This window comes from Pteropus alecto, unplaced genomic scaffold, assembly GCF_000325575.1.
Source record: "Pteropus alecto unplaced genomic scaffold, ASM32557v1 scaffold20, whole genome shotgun sequence".
NCBI classification, from domain to species: Eukaryota; Metazoa; Chordata; class Mammalia; order Chiroptera; family Pteropodidae; genus Pteropus; species Pteropus alecto.
Genome location: NW_006436298.1, coordinates 8,043,509 through 8,058,753, shown reverse-complemented (window position 1 = coordinate 8,058,753; position 15,245 = coordinate 8,043,509). Strand labels below are relative to the sequence as shown.

The 15,245-nt window shown below is 39.9% G+C and overlaps 1 protein-coding gene across 6 annotated transcripts in view; it reads left to right on the top strand.

Moving 5' to 3' along the window:
* ZNF366 (zinc finger protein 366) overlaps nt 1–15,245 on the top strand; it is a 267,274-nt gene that overhangs the window by 105,003 nt on the left and 147,026 nt on the right. For 4 of the 6 annotated variants that reach the window (XM_025047811.1, XM_025047812.1, XM_025047813.1 and 1 more), the window contains exons 3-4: nt 5,098–5,283; nt 6,434–6,739. The exons of 1 other annotated variant lie outside the window; for it this stretch is intronic. The gene's annotated coding sequence lies outside the window, so the exon portion shown is untranslated. The remainder of the gene's footprint in view (nt 1–5,097; nt 5,284–6,433; nt 6,740–15,245) is intronic. One more of the 6 variants, XM_025047814.1, reaches the window with a different exon arrangement.

The window sequence follows — 15,245 nt, the reverse complement described above, 5'->3', positions numbered from 1 at the left end:
GACTGAGAAGAGATCTGTAAAATAAAGCCACTTCTGGTCTCCCTGTAGCCCAGGAGGCAAAAAATCTGCACTCAACAAAGGGAATTGCAGGAAAGACTATCTCGTAGGGGTTAAAAGCTTTAAAAACAGGATGTTTTTCTTTGTTGAGAAGGGACAGTAAAGCACTAGAAGGTATAGAGTAGTATTCCAAGGAGGCAAATTAACTCCTTCTTTCTGGTGAGTAGAAACTAGGTGGTTAAAGGTTGCATGATATTCAGGAGGCAGCTTGGCACCTACCACGCTCTGCCTTTCTCCCCGCCAGAGCCCACGCAGACATTACTCACTGTTAACAGCACTCTGTCCCCTGAGCACAGGCCCAGCCTCAGAATGCTTTTTAACACAGCACTCACCCTCCACTAATGCATCATATTGGGCACATGAATTGAAATTTATTTGCTTTCTCTGGTAGAGTGAAAAAAATACAGTCTTTGGACTCAGACTTAACTTCGAGTACCGGCTTGGCCCATTCCTAGCTGTGTGGTCTTGGACAAGTAACTTATGTCCCTGAATCTCAGTTCCCCCATAAGTTAAAAAGAGGAAAAAAGAATGTTCATCTTGTAGTTTCATATAAGGTAAGGACAAGTAGAACATCTGGCATATAGTAGGCTCTTAATGATGATAGCTAGAATTATAGATTGTAATGTCATAGGAGTGAATATGATTGTCAGTGATAGCCTTGAGGTAGAAATAGAAAAATAGGAAAGACTCTAACATGGAACCTTGTAAGGCTTCATCCAGTAAGAACCCTAGCCTGTGTGGAATCCTATATTTTACAAGGAAGTTTCAGGCTATGGATGAAATAAATGAGACTTGCCAAATCACATGAGTTCACTGCATGATCCACTGACTGCACATAGAGTAAATGCTCATAAGACAGAGCAATCTCTGCTCCGTGGTGTTTGCAATTAGTCCCTGGATTAAGAGAGCAGCAGGAAAACAACAGGGTTGAGAAATATTCAGGGGCCAGAGCCTGGAAAGGGGAAGCAAAAGGAGAGGGGTCTGTGATCACGTCCTTCTCCCCTATCCCCTTCCTAAATTGTCATCTTCTTTCATTTCATCCTAACCACAGCTCTGCAAGGTGTGTTATTATGGTGATGGTGCTTATTTCATTCAATAGAACACTAAGATCAGAGAAGATAAATATCCTTTGTGGAAGGGTTGGAGTTAAGAGCTGAGTTAGACTCCAGAACCTGAGCTTTGTGCCAGGTGTTAGACATGGTCATCAAAGACTCTTTGATAAAAAGAGTCTTAGACATGGTCATCAAAGACTCTTTGATAAAAATAAATAAATAAATCCTTCCAGAGGAACACATATGGAATATTCTATGTTCCCTGATCATTTAGATCATTGAAATAATCTATGTGCAGCATTCCAGCCCCATTAAATAAGAAGCTCCACCTTTCCCTGTCAATTATGCTTAGTTCAACTAGAAAAGTATAAGGGACCAGGGAGTTATAAGCTAGTAAGCAGAGGTAATTTGTGGGTATTCATCAATTTGCTTTGATTTTTTCAATTTAAAGAATGAGGAGATTCAAATGCAGTCTTTATTAAATATCCTTCCAAGTGAGAAAAGTCATAAAATAACACTTTGTGAGATTTAAGAGTTAGAACAGCTATCATTGGCAGCGCAGAATCCAGTGTAAAGATAGTAAAATAAATATGGCTCCTTTACATACTATGCCCTACAGAATCAAGATAAATTCTCACAGAACAGAAATAAGATGAATAAGCATGCACGATGATAGTTTGTTCTTTAAATGGATTATTATGGGATGTGTGGTTCTGGCCTCTCTGGGGTGGTGGCCGTGGCTGTGGGCCTCACTGCTGCTAAGGTATGGGAGCTTTCGTGGAGGGGCTGGGGTTTTGGGAAGGTGTTTGAAAGAGAATGGAACTGGCAGATGCTCAGAAACCAGTGGTTTTTAAACCTGCACATAATGCATTTTTTTTTTTCCTATAGACATAAGAGAGAGGATTTTATATGAGAGAAAGATTTGTGGTTTGAATTAGAATAGCACTATTGTGACAAAGTTGGCTTTCAGTGTAAGTGATGTATTTGCTGAAAATTATATCAATGCCTTCAGTGGGAGCTCAGAGTGGGTTATAGCTTAGTTCTATGTTTTGAAAATAAGTATAAGCAGCAAGAGAACAGAAGTTCTTTAGAGTGATATTGACTTAAATGTCATTTTCCATTAGCCTAGGAGTTGTGATGACATATATTTGGTTCCTTGGATGAATGCTGAAGGTAGTTTGTTGGTATAGTAGTAGAGTTTTGGATGCTTCTAGAGTTTCATGAGAAAAAGGATATTTGGTCATATTTGGACTATAACCTTGAACTGCTTAAAAATGTGCTGGGAAATTTGGATCAAATTTTCTAAAATGGTATCTATTTCATTCTCATAAATTCACCTCTGAAAAGGTGATGCAAAATGTCACATTGGGTAGACCAGGGATTATTCATTTGGAAAATTTATGAGATGATATGGTCCAGACAATGAATAGGATTAAATATTCAATGGCACCCAGAGAAACATCAAAGAGAGTCAGACCATAGATCCCAGAATACCAAATAGATCGTAAAACCTATCTATTGCCTGCAAGCTCTAAAATGCATGGATCACATGACATGACAAATATTAAAAATGGCATGTAAGAGCATTTCTGCCTGAATTCTCGTGTCCTGGGAATTGGATTGGGAATGGACAAAGAGGTTATGCAAGGCCTTGCTGGAAATGCTTAAATAAAAAATGTGCCCAGAAATCTCAGTATATTTATAATAACCCTTTGCTTATTAGCAAATTAATGAAGTGGGGACAACCATATCAAGTTGTTAAGGATTCTTTAGAGAAAACAAGGCTAAATAGTAGCTACCTTGACTTGCAAAGACAGAAGCAAGAAATTGCTATGTTTGAACATTCGACTCATAAAGTCTAAAAAAAACAACTAAAAGAAACCAAAAATGAATTGGTAATGAATTCATTGAAGATACCAACACTTTTCTCAAAATGAGTTATAAATCACTCAAATTAGGGACATCAAGAGGCAAGTAAGTTATGGTATTCTGGGAATTTTGCTTCCTTTTCTACTTGTCTTCATTATTTTATTTGGTTGGTATATCTTACTATTTCTAATATTATTGGAGTTTTTTCTCAACTTTTTGTAACTTTTTAATGAAACTAATCCATCAGATTGTAATTCAGTTTGGAAAATAAGTGGACAGGAAAATATTTTGGAAACATTGTAATAGCGAGATTTTGGTGTGAGGGAGGAGAGAGAGTAGTAATAAACAAAGAAAATAAATTACATATTGCTGATCTCAAAATATCCTCTCATAGTTTACTACGTAACTTTTTATATTTAAAGTTTTGATTTTTTTTTTGTTTTCAAGATCAAATTAACAATGGAAATTTCTTTTAAACACTTCCATATGCATATCTACCTCATAATTAAATCTGTTTATGTTATGTTCCTCTACATAAATAAGATTTGTTCCTATTTCAACAACCTTGTAAAATGTCTATCAAGCCATAATTGGAAAGAAAATGCAGGCCAAATAATTGTTAGCAAAATAAAATCAGATGTATGTGAAATTGTTCAGATAATCCCAGGGAACTGGAAGCCAGTGCTTTGGCCACAGTGAACATCAGACTTAAATGGAACAATACTGGCCTCTAATATTTCCAAATGCTTTGCGCATCTCTAACTTTGCATGACTTCTGGATTAGGTGGACAACCACCATGTCCTATCCTAAATATAGTCATTCTCTGCAGCTTTGTGGTACTCAAGGAAAAAAAAACAAACCCGATAATTATGCCCAGAAACTTTAAGTTCTCAGGTTTTAAAAGGCCACATTTAGAAGTATTACATTGGATTTCATTTTCAAAGAGGCCATGTTCTAGGGTGATTCTCAGTCTGGAACAGCTGTTGTAGAGCTGCTGTAAATCCTGCCCCCCACCCCCACAGCTCTCCCTTTCAGTGGGAACTCAGAGAACAGTGAGCTGTTCCTAGATGGTTTGTTCTCATGAATTATTCTTTTCTACTTGCTCAACCTATAGTAGAAATAACTTCACAAAGAGGATGAGGATTTTACTCATGGGATAACCAGAAGTGGTTAAAAATAAGCTCATTCCTCTACTCTGTTGGCTGAATTAGGTTACTTTACTAGGCAGAGTGGACAAACACTCTGCATCTCCATTTAAAAACCTGCCTTGTCCTCCATTAGTTACTATGAATGTCATCTTAATCTACACTGCCTCATAAACTAGAAGCCCATGATCCCTGCTGTCTCCCTCTCCCTACATCCAATGACCCTTGTCCCATGGATCCTTAAAGCTGTCTCTCAAATTCATCCCTGTTCCTCTGTCCACACTGACAAAGTCTTAGTTTAAGTCAATCAACATTAACCTGGATTTGTGCACTATTCTATAGACTCTTCTGTTTCCTGTTCTCTTTACACTGTCCCTTGTGGGATCTGCGTTTAAAATCTCTGATGAAAAGTCATTAAGGACTGTCACTGCTTAGCCTCCCGTCTGCCTCTCCATCCTCTCTCCTGGCTCTACTATTTACCTCTTTGTACAAGCCTTAAAACATGGAAGAATTGAGGAGGCATTTAGGCTTCGGGGGTAGACCGGCATTCTAATTCTGACTTGGCCTCTTATTTATGGAGTAACTTTGGGCCAGTCATTTACTCTATATTTTGTACAATGTTTGGGTTGCTGGGGTTGAGATGGAGGGCCATAGTAAACAAAATAGATGAGGTCCCTGCTTCCTTGGAGTGTATGGTCTAGTGGAATCACTAAGTACTTAGTGGTAGCATGTTTTTAATAGGCAAATTGTGTCAGAGACTGTTAGTTGACTACCAAATATCCATTCTCCCCATCTCCTGGATGTAAACATGTTCTGCTTTTCCTGCAGTTCCCAAATTCCCTTACTGCTTGAGGTGGTCAGTGGGGTGCAATTGCAAGTCATTGAGTGGGGCTTCTGGGAAAACTAAAGTAGGGCTAACTAAGCAGGATAACATCAATCTGCCATTTTCTCCTTCCTTTTTTTTCCTGGCTAGAATGCAGATATGATGGTTGGAGTTCCAGCAGCTATCTTGGGGAGTGAGACAGCTTTGAGGATGGAAGCCTTTGCTAAGGAAGGTGGAACACAAAGATAGAAGACAACCAGATTACTGATGATTATGGGGCCTCCGTACCAGCCTTGGATTGCCTGTCTTGGGACTTCTATGGGAGAGAAAAATACAGTAAGCTTCTACCTCATTCAGGTTTTCTTCAGTTGAGTTTTCTGTTCTGTGTAGTTGAACCTAAGCCTAAATTAATACACTGTAACTATATACAATTACCACTTAAATACTAGATTTGGAAACTCATGACTTTCAGGGATAAGTATAATCTTGATAATCATCTCTTGTTCTATTATCATTTAAATAATCACAATGATGATGATAATGTCTAATAATAAGGCAATATTTATATAAATAAATCTTGCCTTGACATAATCTTTCTTAACTCAGTTTCAATCATCTCTAAATTGAGGACACAATTATAATAATGTATCTCATCCCTGCTTCAAATTGGTCTTAGTTTTCTTCATGTAAATCTGATTTTCATGTTTATTTCAATCCGTGAATATGGCCTAGGAATGCTAATTACTTAACATACATGCCACCACTTCCCAATCCTGTGTCCATGCCAGACATTAATAATTGATGATGGCATTTTCTCTGTCTCAGCCTCTTTCTCATTAACCTTTTCAATACAGTGTCAAGCAGCTCTTACCATTCGATCAGAATTGGCAGAACACATACATTTATTGTAAACCATTTTCAATAATTTTTAAAATCTTGGTTGGGGTTGCGAATGATACATTTTTTTCTTCAAATTGAAATATTTAGAAGTTTTCTTTGAGTAATATAAAACTAAATAAACTTCCAGTTTATTGAACAGATATTGATTTATGTCGTAGGTTATAAGGAAAGGCAAATGGGGGCACAAATTGCTTACAGGAACTCTGATATCAGTATAGATTTATAAGCTGTAGTGAGTAGACCGTATCTCTTGGGCACCTATTGTTCACAAAGCATTAAATGAAGATGAAGAGATATAGTGGGAAATATAATGGTCCGTTCTCCCCATGGATGTATAATCGAATAAAATATATAGAATAAATCCAAAACTTTAAATATATAGATATTAGTAATAACAGCTAATAGTTTACAAAAGATCTTCAGGGAAAAAAAAACTTAAATTCTAAATGCTGCCCCTGTCACAACCATTGAAAGAAGAATGGCTAACAAACACCTCATGGGACTTCTATGTGTCGGGCCCCATAGGTGATGACTTTTCTATAGGTAGCGGGGGCTACATGGCTCATCCAGATTTCTCCTTCCCCAGGACTGCCCTTTAGGCACACAAAGGTGGATTTGCAGTGTCATGTACCCTACATGACCATTGGGGCCTCTCCTCATCCCGACCATGCCTGGCCAACTCAGTAGATTGATCCTGTTCAAGCTGAGCCGATGAAATTCTCTCTGCCTGAAATTTACATTAGGAATGAAGAAGCCATGGACTGTAACTATTGAAACTGGGCCGTATGTCCACATGTTCCAGAAGGGGTACATCTGCTGCTGCCTGGATGTTGGAATTGTCCTGGTTCTTGCTGCCAGAGATTTACCAAACTTGAAACCATTAAGGACTATGGTGAGGTCTATATGTGATATGAACATCTTAATCTACTCTTTCTTTACTTCTTCCTTGCACACTGAACTACCCCAGTATTTTAATAAGTAGTCTAATTCTCTTTCTTCCTTTCTTTTTCTTTTTTCTTCCTTCCCTCGTTCTTCTTTCTCTCTCCCTCCCCGACCTTTCTTCTTCTTCTTTTTTTTTTTTTGGCTTGAGCAGGCCAGAATCAGCTTCTGTTATTTGCAATGAAAGAACTTTCACTAATACAGATATGCTATTTTCTTTAATTTTCACTACAATACTAGGGAGAGGTATTGTATCCCCAATTGTCAAATAAGGAAGTTATGGCTTAGCAAGCTTACAGGGTTTGACCCAAGGTTACACAGCTATTAAGTGGCAGAGCCAGGATGCAGACCTAGTTAGGCCTATGTGGTTCTAGAGCCATGGCTTCAAAAAAATGTTTGGTTCTACAGGTGGTGAAGTAGGATTCGCTCATGCCCTGTCCTCCAGAAGATCGACAAATTGATTTCAGACTGCCGTGATTCTAGACACAGCATTATGAAGCAGGGGAAAAGCAACTCCCTGAAATGTAGGCATGCCTCATCTGCCGTTTTTGGGCTCACTGTCATTGGCTCACTTACCTTCAAATACAGCAAACACTATGTGGAAGATAATAGCACATAGGGTTTGGTTTTGTTTGTTTTGTTTTGTTTTGCTGTATTTGATGTAGCGGGTAATATATTTTTGCTGTATTTGATAAAGCATTGAAGATGATAGCAACATCAATAATCTCTCCCATCAATAACCTCTTCCTGTAGTCTCCTCGACTATCTCCTAGCCACGTCCTTTTCTTTCTTAAAATGCAGCTTACAACCTACTTCCAGGAAGGTTTTCTTAATTGGTTTTATCCCATGTGTTCTTATTTTTAGCAGAGATTGGATGCTCATGGTCAAGTCTTGGTGCACTGCATCCTGATGTCTTCCTTTCTTTGGAAGGGGGTATAGCCACCTTTGCCCCTTCAGAATTTCTTTTTCTACCTGCTCTCTGGCCAGGAGGCTGTTTGGACCACGTAAAGGAGTTTCATTAGATCTTGGCCAATGAGAGAGGGGGAGCCGTAGATTAGAGAGAGGAAGGAGAAGGAGACTGGGGTATTTGTTCCCTGCTCCCTTTACATGGGGTCACCTTAGCCTGGCTGTTTCCCTGGACTAAAGGTCACTTCTTCTCTTACATTATGCTTCTCATCACGACTTCTCAATTTGGGTTCCAGTAACCGCTCCTTCCCTTTCTCTCCTTCAGCTCTAGGAAGGGTGGAAACTCCACTGTTCCTTGCCCTGGGGTTCTGTACTATTTTAATGGTTTCCCTATGCCCTGCCTATGCTACTATAAGTAGTCCCTCCTGGGATCATCCTCATGTGAGTGTACTTCCCTTTCCTGTTAGGCTCTTGAGTGATGCTAATTGTAAGTGCTTCTCCTAGCTAGTCCTTCTTCTTGTGCCCTCTTATCTTTCTTCATTTTCATTGGCATGCAAACCTGTCTTTCTGTGGTCATTACTGTCTAGGAGACTCAAGTCATTCAAAACCAACAATTAAACCTGTTATCCAATAGGCAGTCACTCTGTAGATGTATAGTATGTCAGGCAAAGTTGGAATCATAAATTCACATTCAGAGAGAAGACAAGGTTGGTGGTGAGTCTAACGTACAGAAATCATTCATTATACTCCCTTCCCACTCTTGTGCCTTTAATGGTATCACTGTGTGTATTTTCAGGTGACAAACACACCTGTCTGTAGAAAGGCCAGAAGGACTGTGGACGTTGATGCTTTTAGGACAACCACTTACTGGGTTTGCTCTGAAAATTATGTTCTATCTGAATTCCTCAGATGACTTAGACAAATATGCACAACCCTCAAATTTGAGGGTAAAATCAAACTTTCAGAGCTCTCTCTAAATTGTCACAAAAATTGTACCTAACATCCTCACAATTAAATTAGAACTGACTCGATCATTAGATGCTGACATAGCTTTTTTTTTCTTACAGTTTTTTTCTTACTTGCCAACCTATAGTAAAAAATTCAGAGACTCAAAAAGTCAGATGACATCATCCAATCATAATTTCCTGTGCACAAACTATCTTTGAATTTAATTGTATTGCCCACAGCGTAGATGATTTGGTTGTCCATGAATATTACATCCTGAGAAATGTTATTGATTATGTGACCTGCTTATGATGGTTTGACCATGATTTAGGAGACAGCTAGCTTTATGCAGACTTATTCAGATTTTGTAACTGAACAATTTAGTTTCTCTATTGGGGTGTGGAGTGGGGAAATTTATGGTATAGTAAGCTGATTGAAACACAGACACAAATGCCCTGAGTTTAGGGTAGAGAATTCATGCAGTAAATACACAATCAGTGAAGTCATCACTGCTATTTTGCTCACGAGGGATGGAAGATACATTTGATCATTCTATAGCAGACACCGCCTAGCCTGAGAACGTGTGCCCTCAGGAAGGAGTCAGACAGGACTTTATTTTTTCCTGGCTGAAGTTCTGGAGTATGTGGTGGAGTTTCCTCTTAATTTATTATGCAGCATCATCTTCTTTAGATGCTGCTTCTTCTGCCTACTCACCTATTCTTTGTATGGCGTTTTCTCAAAAGGCTGTTCCCAGTTTCCAAAATCATGTTTACACATGGATCAGTATTCACAAACAGCCATGCCTCATTCTCCTCAATATTGGGTCCCGCCTCCACAGTCCCTGCCAGGACAGTTGCTCTTAACAGTTAAAGAAAAAAGAAGTGGAGATTTTAGACAGTCTGCTGGCTCAGGATTGAGAAAAAGGAAAATGTGCATGATAGGTCAGGCTTCCATGAAGCAAACTCTGAGATGGAGATTGGGGTGCAGAATATTTATGGGGGAGTGAGGGAAGCAGGACTGGGCAGCCGCAACAGAAGCTTCAGACAACCCCACAGTGGGGCTCTGGAGCTGGACTGGCCTCGCAGAGCTGTCCCCAGCCAGGGCAAAGGGGCCAGGCTTTTATACTGTTGTATGCCAATGATTAACCAGGCTACCCCAGGGAATTGGGGTGTGGCCTTGTCTTAGGCAGCTGTCATTAGTTTAGATAGTCACTGGCACAGAGGCGGGGCGGGGGCTCAGCTGTGAGCTAGCAACACCCAAAACCCACTCTCCCAGCAGCTGCAGGAATAAGTGCTCCTGTCTTGAAAGGGTGATGAGCAGCAGTGACTGCTGGGAGCTGATCCCAGTTGTTCCCCTTGGTCAGAGTCTCCCCCTCTGCCGAATTGCTCTGTTACTTAGCTAGGAATGTGACAAAGAACTATGGGATTAAGAAATATTCTCTCTCTCTTTAAACTATGCAAAACTTTCTAAGATGGCCACTTTAAAGTACAGATCAGCTTTGTGTGTTCAAAATATAACTTAACTAACCACATATATTTTTGTAAAGAGAATGTTCTCAGGGACACCCCTATAAAAAGGCTGAGTGCACGGCTGTATGGTTGTGGATTGTATACCCAAAAAAACTGTAGTGTACACTTCACATGTCTTGTTACACTTGTTAGAGCTGAAAGAGAGCTGGACGATCACTTTAGCAAGTTCTTCAGTGGCCAGGTGATCCACAGAGTCCCAAAGAGGTCAGAGGACTCACTAAGATTGCACATCTGGGTAGTGGTGGAGCTGGAGCCAGCCCCCAGCCCTCCTGAGTCGCAGGCTAGTACTTTTCCATGACACAAATCTGCCTCCAATCTCTCCCCACTGCGGTTCTTCTTGCTGCAGCTTGGGGGGATTGTGTGTGTTGCTCGCTCCCAAAGAACCGTCAGGAGGGTTTCAGAGCGGCATAATGTTTGCCAAAGCTTTGAGTCTGTAAACTGGAAACAAGACGTTCTTCAGATATGAAGGAGTATTATTCAAAAACTGTTACCTTAGTCATTATATCGAAATCCCCCTTGAGTTACAGTAAAGAGGAAAGGAGCTCATTTTGTATTGGTAATAGAATTACTGAGCATGAACATCTATGTGCCGGCCTGTGTGTGTGTGTGTGTGCGCGTGTGTGCACGTGCGTGCGCATGCGTAGCTAGTCAGAGGGAGATTGGGAAAGAAGGGGAGAGAGAAAGAGAGCCTCTTTAAAAAGCAAATTACTGTACCATACATCTTATATTATTTCCTAGCCTCCTTATTTAATAAGTCTAAATTGAGAGTTCTTGTAATTCTCTTGCATCAGTGAACAAGCTCTCAGCATCCTCAAGTCCTTCAGGGCCTGCAGTTTTTCTGCTTTTCTGTAGATACTCATTTCCAAAATTTCATTACCATCCCACATATGAGTCATTTACTCCCATGCAATCCATTTAAAACATCCAGCACACTCTGGGGGACAGAAGGAAAAAGCTCAGAAAAGGCCAAGCCAATTCATTTGATATGTTGAGGACTTGCCAACCTGAGATGGGAGAGGAAGCCCAGCAGGGTTCCCTCAAGGTAGCCAGCAGAAAATGTGGCAACATCTGACCCCCACCTACTTCCCCACTCCGGAGCATGCCCTTTTATTTTGCTGTGTGTTTCATGTGTTAGCATCTGGGGCAATGCAGTTGGTGAGAGAACAGAGATGAGAAAAATTCCTTTAGCAGGATAATAAAAATGTAAGCTGAATATTGTAAAGAAACAATTACCCAGGTCACATATGTGCAGACATCTCTGATTGGGAATCAGAAGACTGGGACTGTAGTGCTGGCCTTGCCACTGGCTGGTCCTGTGAGCTGCGGGAAGTTATTTAACTTCTCCGGGATCTCAAGTATCCTCGGTTATTAGATGAGGATATGAAACTTGCTCTAGTTATTGCACAATGAATGTAAAAGTGCTTGGGAATGTAAACAGCTTTATAGAAATGTAACTTTATTGTATACATTAACTATGAATTATACACCTGATTTCAGTTGCATGTAGGCAAGCATGTAGTTTCTAAGGGGATCTTTGTGGCTCCTTGTGCCTTGGAAAGCACACAGCAGCATAGCATTGCTGGCCTGCTTTTTCTTGTTAAGAAAAAAGTCATCTAAGGCATAAATATGACAAATAAGCCCTTTGGAAACTTTTAAGGTATTGCCTTGGGCTGCACTGACATTGGAGTTGGGTGTCTGGGGTTGTCATGCTAACCAGGCCAGAAGATTCCTCACATGAATGTGTCACTTACCAGTAGGTACCACACTGTGGCCCTTTGGCATTAACTCATTTCTATCTATACCTAGGAGAGCTAATCAATTTTTCATCTTCTCCTAGGAGTACCAGCTTGAAAAACACAGTGTGAAAAATGCCCAAGGGATGGCCATCCTCTGTCTGTTCCCATGGAGAGGGTCCATACAGACAGTCCTGCTGGCAGGGGAGGCTCCCACAAATAAGCTATTGCCTCAAAGAGCAGGTGGTGAAGAAGGAGCGGAACATAGCTCCCAGATTTTTATTAGCAATTTTCATTATGTGGCATTTAAAAACCAAAGGAGTTAGATATTAGCTCTTGGCTGAGACAAACACTCAGAAATTCATGCAATAGCTTACTGTACTCAGATATCCCATTACATAACCAGCATGGTCCTTTCTGCCCTCAGAATGGACTTAGCTTTCAGAAGTCGTCCCGTTCTGATACCTAAATATTTCCTCTGTCCTCAAAATTTCTCTTGTGCAGAAGAGTCATGCTGCCCTATACATAGAAAATTCAGCATATGGGTTGAAGAACTTCTGGGGACTGAATACATCAACACCCCAGAATTGGGTTAGGGTTTCCATTGACATTTGGTGGCTAATCGCTTTGATTTTTGTGATAGAAAAATAAAATGGAGTTTGTGGTGCACAAGAGGCACAGCTAACCTAAACTTGGAGAGAAGGGGGGAATACAATGACCTTGGCATGGAGTAGGCCCAAGGAGAAATGCAAATATTTTCTGAAGCACATCATTTTGTGGTTTGGGTCCTCTCAGATTCTAGGAGCCTGGATTCCTTCAGATCTGTCTATTTAATTAGTTCTATAGGGAGAAAACTCCAAATGGATTAGAGGCTGTACAGAAAGTCAAAATTAGAGACAGAGGCAAAGTGAATTGTAGGTTTAAGGTAGTTGGAGAAAAGGCCTGATGATCTAAGCTAAAATTCTGACTATCATTTATTAGCTCAGAGATGCTGGAAAAAGTCACCATTGCTTGTCTGAGCTTTAGGTTGGATCCTGAGAATATAAAGTTAATTGTAACTGCCTCTTCCACTAGCAACCCATCTATCTCCCAGTTGTTAGGATGAGCATAAAATTTTTTTTGCAAACTGTACAGCATAATGCTTCCAGGATTGGACACATCTTACTTGTATGTGTGCATGTAAAGATGTATAAGTGAATACCAGGCAAGCACATTGTTCATGTATGTGTTTGAGGTTTCCATTTTAATTTCCTGTTTTGTTTGCTAATGGAGTAAATTGGATATAAGCAGGTCAGGGAAGGGACATTGTCTGCGATGTTTATGGCAGGGTGGATGCATCAGCCAATCTGCACTCTCCTGTGGACTTTGCCCTGGGATGGCTGTCACATTAGTTTTTGGAAAAAGACAGGTGGGCCTATGACAAGACCCCAAGAATCAAAGACCTGCAAGAGAAGACTCCAAGGCATACAGGGGGATTTAACACTGCTTTTACATTCCTAGAAAGTCCCATGATAATCTAAACCAGCAGTTCCCAAACTTTTTGGCACCAGGGTTTGGTGTTCCTATGAGACTCTAATGCCCGATAATCTGAGGTGGAGCTGAGGCTGTGATGCTAGCGCTGGGGAGCAGCTGCAAATACAGATGAGGTTTCGCTAGGCTTGCCTGCTGCTCACCTCCTGCTGTGCAGCCTGGTTCCTAACAGGTCAAAGATGTTTCGTGGCTGAAGGCTGGGGAACCCTGGTCTAAACTATTTTCCTTCACATATCCCTGGCCCAGCAGTCTTATCTGATTTTCTTTTTTTGATATTGCAAAAAAATTTTAACCGAAGAACTATTGTACATTGTTTTGTTTTGATTCGTTTTTGGATGCACTTCTTGGGGACAAAGATATCTTTAGTTTTTCTTTTACTTTCTTTTAAAAATAGGTGTTTTACATGAAAATACTCTTGAATTAAAGTGACAATCTCCATATAAGGAAAGATCATTGTGCAGTGGTAATTGTGGAACTAGTCATGGCCTTTGTATTAAAAAAAAAAAAAGTTTTTCTTTTCACTGCAAAGAAACTATCAGATTTCAACACCACAGTATTAGGCCAAGTTCACTTAGTTTGGCTTTCAGGTGCAACAGACAATTCATTGAATAACATCTCATTGGCACTGCCCTAAAATCACATTGCAAACCTTAGAGGTTAAAGCAGTTGAAATTAAACAACGGGTTAAATGTAAAGATAACCTATTGTGTTTCCATGAAAAAGAGGCCCTCAAGTTTTCCTGTGAAGTTGAAGACCAGAGAAAGCTTAAAAAGTTTCCAAAGTACATTTTTAAGAGAGAGAGAAAGACTTAGAGAGAGACTTAGAGAGTACCTGAATTTTGTAACAGTTAGTAGAGTATAACTTTATACTTTTATATTATACCTTTTATCCAGAGAACTCAATGAATCACACATATTAAGCATTTACCAATTTCTTAGTTCTTATATCTTTAAATTCATTTTATTCATGGACGAAGCAGTTTTCGATCAGATTTTAGGTCTCCATGGAGGCAGCAGTGGTGAGAGGGAACTGAGGGGCACTGTGTTGTCATCGGACTTGTTTGGACAGAAATGATTCAAAGGATCTTTCTTTCTGCAGGTCATACTGGAGTGCTCTTTTTTTTTCCTTGTGGAACAAAGACTAGAGGTTTTGTTAGCAACACTCTCTACTTTTGTTGATCTAAACTCTTGATGGTCTTTTCCAAATGTATATTTCTGTGTGGTAATAAATTACTTGAACCAGTAGACCTTTCACTTGACCTCCTCTTTCACTTTCGCTTTCATGATAACCGAAGCTCCTGACCCTCACCATCAACAAGAATGAAATAAGGGAGTGAAGGTCCAGGAGGTGGTGGGTTTCTCCCTGTAGTTCTACTGGGCTTTGATTTGTAACTGGAAAATCACTGACTGCTGGCTAATCTGAATTTCTACATCTTCATTTTTAACCAAATATTGCCCTCTTCATTCAACATGTAGATGTCTGTAGTAAATAAAGTCATTGTCTATTATGACGTATTAAAGCAGGAAATATACACTTTGAAAATGTAACCTGCGTATCTTAAAAAGTACTGTAATTATCTGTCAGCACACTTTATAATATCTTGCAATTTTAATAGGAGAAAAAATGTTAGCCTGTAGTTTGCTGACCAAGGCCTTGCTCCTACCATCTTATAACTGAGAATGTTCAAAATGTTCTCATTTCAGCATTAGTGTACATTGAGTATCACATTCTAAGAATTAAATCTTGTGAAGATCTAAGGCCTCATTCCAACATTATGAAGAGGCCAGGAGAAAAATGGGACCTGACAAGTCATCTA